This window comes from Pteropus vampyrus, unplaced genomic scaffold (genome assembly GCF_000151845.1).
Source record: "Pteropus vampyrus isolate Shadow unplaced genomic scaffold, Pvam_2.0 Scaffold4, whole genome shotgun sequence".
Taxonomy (NCBI): domain Eukaryota; kingdom Metazoa; phylum Chordata; class Mammalia; order Chiroptera; family Pteropodidae; genus Pteropus; species Pteropus vampyrus.
The window spans coordinates 5887449-5894953 of NW_011888785.1; the positions used below are offsets into that span (position 1 = coordinate 5887449).

General features: G+C 35.7%; 1 protein-coding gene across 1 annotated transcript in view; it reads left to right on the top strand.

The window, feature by feature from the left end:
- The window catches only part of DGKB (diacylglycerol kinase beta), a 551422-nt gene that overhangs the window by 446203 nt on the left and 97714 nt on the right, over positions 1–7505 (top strand). The gene's annotated exons all lie outside the window — the stretch shown is intronic.

Genomic DNA, 7505 nt, shown 5'->3' on the forward strand with positions numbered 1-7505 from the left:
GGCAAGGACTTAGAATGCCTGTATTACCAACAACCCACTTTGAGGAGAAACAAATTTGCCATGGCCTCTGTGCCCCTGTCTGCCCCAACCAGAGCTGACTGGTTGAAAGGATGGGTGGGGCCCCCACCCAGATCACATGGGACAGAACACAGGCTAATCAGTGACTTAGAAGCTGAAAGGCATAATGTACAGAGAGGTGAGAGAGGCTCCAATAGGCCAAATGCCAGTGAAAGTTGTGACAATAGAAAGTGAGTAAGTGGAGGGACCGGTTAAGAGGGACACGAAGCATATGTGTAGTAAACAGTGGGAATGCCATGAGAGACAGTATGCGGCCTGTGAAAGAGGAACACTGAGTAGCATGAAGCTGGTGTGGTGTCTATTTTGACAGCTTTACTCTTCTGTTTCTACCATTATCTTCATGCATCTTAAAAATGAAACCCCTTTCACGTGAGGTAAATTGAGGAATATCCTTCTCTTGTAACAACAGTAGAATCCATGACCCCTCATTTAGAAAGTTCAGTGTATTGCCACCTTTCCACAATGCCTACCTATTAATTCTCTATCTTATGGAGTATAGTAGGATTTTTAGTCCAAATAATTAAATATTTGCCACCTATTTAGAGAAGTGTTATAAAAAGTTTTCTCTACGTAGTTGTTTTTAAGGTTTATTTTGGATTCAAATCATGTCTTTCTCAGGAGTGAAAATGAAATTTCCCTAACAAATAAAACAGAAAAGACAAATGGATTTCATCTAAATAGGAAGTTTCTAAATCCATGAACTGCAATTCGGTGCTGGTGGTTTTCAGCCTTATACAGTTCCCTTCAGCTTAGCTAACACTTTGACCTGATCTGCTCCCATACAGCCAGAATACGAAGCTACAGCCTTATACAGTTCCCTTCAGCTTAGCTAACACTTTGACCTGATCTGCTCCCATACAGCCAGAATACGAAGCTATATTTATTTGATCTTTGTGAGACTCTGAGGTAGAGTCAGAGAAAACCCCTGAAAGAATATAATCTTTAGAAATATATGCCAACTATGGCCCACAGCCACGAAATATGCTCTAGTTAGACTGTCATCTCTAATTCAGGACCAAATAAACCAATGCAGTTGATTGAGTAAGTCTTTGAGCCAGCCAGTGGTAATTTTAAAATTTGTCTGGAGTTCTTTGATATTATTACTCTCATTAAGAGGTGGAGCCTCATTCCCCTCACCTAGAGTATGGGGTGGACTCAGTGGCTCACTTTTAATGAATAAAGTCCAAGTGGTGATGTGTGATTGCAAAGAATAGGTCATAAAAGGCATAGCAACTTCCTTCCTTTTCTCTCATCCCTCACTCTGCCATGAGATGAGGACACTCAAGTAGCCCTGTGGAGAGAACCACATAGCAAGGAACTAAAGCCTTTGCCAACACTAGTGAGGGACTGAGACCTCCAGCCAACAGCCATGTGAGCGAGCCATCACAGAAGCCGATCTGATGCTTGGTGACAACTTAGCTGCAACTTCAGGACAAACTCTAAACCGGAATCACCCTGTTAAGCCAATATCAAATTCCTGACCTATAGAAACTGTGAGATAATGTGTGTTTGCTGTTTTAGGCTGCTAAATTTAAAAGTAATTTGTTTCCCATAATAGATAGCTGATATGCTGCACTTACATTCTGCAAAGACTGTCAAAGTGGAAGTTACTTCTCAATATTTTAACATTTGAATTATTTTTCAATAACACCTTCTCTATCAGAATGAAAATATAAAATAACTTATTCTCAAAATTTTCAGTGTGTGTTCTAAATATCTTATGCTTTGCAGGGTTAAATGGGTTAAATCGTTTAACCTACAGAAGATTTACATACTTTTCTTAAAGGAAAAGCAAAATTAACTTTCTTTAAAACTGATTAGTAATGCTAGGAATCCCCAAAGATTATACCTTCTATAACATATTTCTTGTATTTGTTTTTTAAGTGGTACTAGTTTTATTTTAAAATTTTAAAAGAAACCAAATGGAAGAAGAATTTCTTATATGTTTTTACATTGTTATTCTGATACTTCTTTGGGCACCTCTTCATGCTGAATTCTAAATCAATAAATTTGCATATGCTTGAAGTATCTGTATTTATATACATACATATGAATACTAAAAGGCATATGTTGTTTTTCATTCCCTTTTTGTTTTATTTATTTATTGCCATTGTAGATTAATTCCTACCCAAAAGCAGCTGCCTGTGGGTGGTGGGTAAATTCACTTATCTCACAGAATCTTTATAAGATGACTTATAATCTGGTGATATGAGAGAAGTATTTGGAGAGTGCGTGTATGTGTGTGCATGTGTGTCTGTACGTGCACATGCACATGTACATGTTATTTTAATGTTTAATCTAGATGTTTAAAATCTAAACTCAGATAATTCTACTAAGTGGTTCGATCAGTGGAGTAGAAGCTAACAGATCTGACTTACCTCCAAAACAGTTATAAAACTTAGATAATACATGGCGGTAACCTTGATTTTTTTTTTTTTCCTATTAAGTCTTTAACTTGTAATTACAGACTTAATAGTTTCAATATCGATATGCCTGTGGGTTATTTCCAATATTTAGATATTTGCCCTATTGTAGCCTAGTAAGTAGAATAGTTCTGAAATAGTTTGATGAAAGTGAATCACCAAATGAGTGTCAGCCCAAGAATTATACCATCTATCCTATATTCTGGTTATCTGTTGTATAACAAATCATGCAAAACTTAGTGGCTTAAAACGGCAACCAATTATTGCAACTCATGGTTCTATGGGTTGGTAATTTAGCAAGTAATTCTTCTGTTCCATGAGGCATGACTAGGGAGTTCAGCTTTGCATCTTAGCATGGAGGGCTGAAAGGCTCGGTTGGTCTGGATCCATATACTTATCCATGTAGTTTCAAAAGACAGGAGGGAGAAGCTGCCAGTCTTTCCTAAGGATTGGACCAGAAATGGGCACAGTATCACTTTTGCTGTTGTCTTTTGGTTAAACAGTTTGGAACCTTCTAAGACTTGGTGGGAAAAGCATCAAAGAATCTATGGTATCTTTAATCTGCCACACCCTGGAAAACACACAGATATACACTTATATACAAATATGTTTAATATATCACAGGTATTTCTAGAAAGAAACTAACTTATTCATCAATTATGTTTCAAGTGAAATTAGCTTTAAAATATAATGTTCACATGAGAAAGAAATTAAAACAAAAAAACTTTAATTATACAGCAGCATATCATATTATTTAAGTATTAATGTATTTTAATGCCAGTGGTGATCATTAATATCAAGGAAATTGATTAGACAATGATCGCTTTAAATTATGAGGCTATATTAAAAGGAATAGTATTTGTCCATTTAGTTAAACCAATGTATATTCCTTTGTATGTTAAAAGGTAGCCATTAAAATAATCAGAGGGTAAAAAAAAAGCATAAGGATATAAATTGATACAGTAAAACATTTTATTTTGAGTCCTGTTGGAGAAATAATGGTGGATGTATTTTGGTACATTGGTATTTAGAATCTCAATAGATATACTTAAAAGGTCAAACACACAGAAGCCTCTTTACCTGTGGCAGCAAAATGACATCATCTCTAGCCTTTATAGCTACAAACATTTTTCAAAGACAGCAATTTATAGATGCTTTTCTAAGAATTAGTCGATATATTAGCTTTCTTTAAAATATACAGCTGCAGCAGCAAGCCACATATATTTTATTTGGCCTTGCTAATTTTCCCTGAGTTCTAGGAGCTATGGATTTTTGAGATATTTGGCTGAAATTCAAAATGAAAAATCATTTTAAAAAATAGAAAAGCATTTCATTCTTTAAAAATGCTAAAAATATATGATGCAAAATGTCATAGTTTGGCTGTAATAGCAAAATTCTTAGAATCAATCAGTCAAAAATAACTGTGTTATTTAAGCGCAATTTGAAGGCATACAAACTAAAAACAGTATTTTAAAACCATTTATAAGAGCTTGATGGCTTCTCTATACACTGATAGCTATTTGCCTTGTAAAAACAACAATTGAATGAGCACAGAGAATAGGCCATCATAGAAAAGGTTGCCTTTTATGTAGTACTAACATGTACTCAATAGCATTTACCTACTTAGTCTGGGCCAAGGGCAAGAGGGTACTTCAACAACAACCCATACTCCCCAATTTTACCACTATTCCCACTGTATAATCCTCTCACAATAAAAGCAAGAAGCAAACAAAAATTACATGAATACCACAAATTGGGAGATGGTTTTTGTATGTTTACTTTGCCAGAATGAAAATATTTGAGAAAAAGTACAAAAGTACTTGGCCCAGTTATTTATTCATTATTTACTTAGTCAGAATATGTTTATAAAGAGCTGACTGTGTACCAGATACTATTCTCAACCCTGGGAATAGAGAAAAATAGGCATGACTCTTGTCTTTAATTTACTGAGAGTCTAAGGGGAACAAGATCGACATAAACACACAGGTATATTGTAGCTTGAAAAACACAGTTCCTGGGGTGGGGATGGGATACCATAGGATCCAGAGGCAGAGCATCTAACTCAATCTTGGAAAAGCGAGAAAAGATTTCCCAAAAGAAGTATGAAAAGAACATTTGGGTATTAGATTAGCCAAGAAAGGATGTGGAAGCCACAATAGAGAGGAATATGAAAAATGTCAGAATTCAAAAATGTGTTAGTTGGAACAATTAGCACAGTATGGGGAGGGTAACAGAAGAATATGGACATTTAAGTGATAAGATGAATAACATCTGAACTGACACTCCTAAGCAAAAACTAAATAAAAAGGAAAGAGAATACAAGAGAAGGAAAAGGATTCCAAACATAGAGAAACATTTTTCAAGTCAAAATGTATGCACTAACTCTTAGGACCAGAGAAGCAAGTGTAAACTGGACCTTGAAGCCCCCAATATAAAAATAAAAAACAAATTATTCGATGCTTAGTAGAGTATCTTTGACAGTTTGGGGAGCGGGGTTTATTTATTTAGTTTTTCACTCTGATATGATCAGATTTGGTTTTAGAATGATTTCTGACTTGGAAAAAAATGTATTTGTGACAGAAAAATCAAGACGTTGTTACAGAAATCCAAGTGAAGGGTGGCATAGAAAGCTGAAAAACAGAGCCTTTCCAGTTTTCATTAACAATCTTCTCAAAGTCCTTCCCGATTCTGCCCAGTCTCCATCACAACACCAGTGCCACATATTTTTGGTTTATGTTACAGCAAAACCTTACTTCTGGTAAAGTTTCAGTTTGGGTTACTTATTGCTATATGAAAAACTATCTTAAATTTTAGTGGCTTAAAACCACAGTGTCCACTTATTTTCTCATGATTCTAGGCATTTACTGGGCTCAACTTGGCAGTCTTTCTGCTCCCAGTGAAGTTAACTGGGGCTATGATAATAGGAATGCACAAATGGAACGATACATCCAAGATCTCTCACTCACATGACTGCACCAATGCTGGGACACTTGGGACAGCTTGGTCTCTCCATGTAATGTCAGAGACTCATTCTCCACATGAAATCTCCAAGGTCACTCCAGAAGAATAGCTGTATTTCTTATATGGTGGCTCAGGGTTCTGAAAAGTGTACAAACAGTAGCTACTTGACTTTCTTACAATTTAGGTTCTGTTCATTGATGGTCTCTACTACTCGTAAAAATTGAGCCTATATTCTGAGTGAGATCCTTAATTGTGATCAGGACTTAGGAACCTCCCTTTAGATTCCTGCCTGGAAAACAGCCAGAACATTTCTAGATGTCTCATAATCAGGCTACTGAGGTCCCTAGAGGCAGGTGTTTTGTATTTTGGTTTATGTAATGTAGAAACCAAGGCCAACCTGAAAGGATGTGATATGGCTGTTTCAGAGAGATTTCTGATAAAATGCATGAAAACTGAAAAAATTTGATGCTGTATGGTTCCCTCCTTCACCTGGATGTAGGATATACCACACAATAAAAGATATAAATAATCATAATAATACTACCTGTTTTTGTAGAGTTGCAAACTCACAGCTTACTCAGGTATGTAGATAACATTTAGTTTATTTTATCAATTATTAATTGAGTCTAACTTACCACCATCTGCTGAATAGCAGGAAAGCAAAACAAAGTGTATAGTCTTATCTATTTTAAAATGTGTTTGTTCTGACAGTTAACGAATTCTTTACTTAATGTTCAATCATTCTAAGATAAAATGTACAGCTCCTCAGCATTCTTCACCACCTGTCCCCCTCCTCAGATTTATTCCAAGATGTCATCTTGATGTGTGTTGGGAGAGATATGGTCTAAGTCATCTCTTGATGGGAAAGGAAAATCTGACTTGTATCCTCTGGCTCCCTTGATTCCTAGGGCAGTAACCCTCATCGACATCATTGCTGCTTGCTCAGTTGCTACTGTAAGCTATAGTCTGATTTCGTTTACTACTGTCTGATTGGTAGGAGCTCCTTTGACCAGAACTCTGGATTTGTCATCCCACATCTATACCCTATCTGGGTGTATCACCATTTGAATTGTACTTTGCAATAGCCACAACAGTGACAGGTCCCTGACTCTGAGCCCGGAAGTCTTCCAAGTCATTCCACCAGGGACAGAGAGTACATTTGGGTTCCATCCACGCTACAAGGTAAAAGATGGCTCAAAAATGTAAATTCTTTCTACCTAACACCATTGTACTGTTGAGATTCCTTTGCTAGGTTGAAAATCCAGCTGCTATGTATTCTTATCTGGGGATCTCTTACTCTCCAGAGGGCTCTCTCTCCCCTCACTATACTTTCTCCTAACCTAAAGCCAGAGAGGATATGTCCATGTTATTAATTATTCACCACACAACCCAGAATTTATTCAAGGTCTTCTGTGATGGATGTATAAAGTATATTTCGCTAAGCATAATCTCCTGCTCACAGTTTTTTTTTTTTTTTAAGTTGTTTAATTAGGGAGCTTTACATGGAAGAATTTGTTTCTACTTTGTGTTTTCAAGGACATTTAATGCCAATTGCTTTTCGAAAAAGAATATAGAATGTAAGCTTTTGGAATACTATGTGTCTAGTTGAAAAAAAAAAAAAACAGACTGACAGAGAGGAATATTGAATGCTGGAACATAAAATTCAAAAATAGTACCAAATCATTGTATCCCTTTTAAAATATCAAAAATTGTATTCTATATTTTATTTTTAAGAATAAAATATCGTTGTATAAAATATATTTTGTATTTTTCCTAAACCCATTTTAAAGAAGATCTTGCTCAATCTTATATTTGGTCATGTGTATACTACATGTTAAATCAATTAAGGATTAGTCGAATCTAAATATAATGTTTATTTTTATCCCTGATTTAGCATATCAAATTAATCACTGAAAAAGCAAACATATCAGCTCAGCTCTAGATGTTTGTGAGTAGATGTCTCTAAAACTTTTGTCCCTCATCCATTGCCACAGGGTATATAATATCTAAAGTTTACAAAGAGAGAATATTACATTTGCCCTG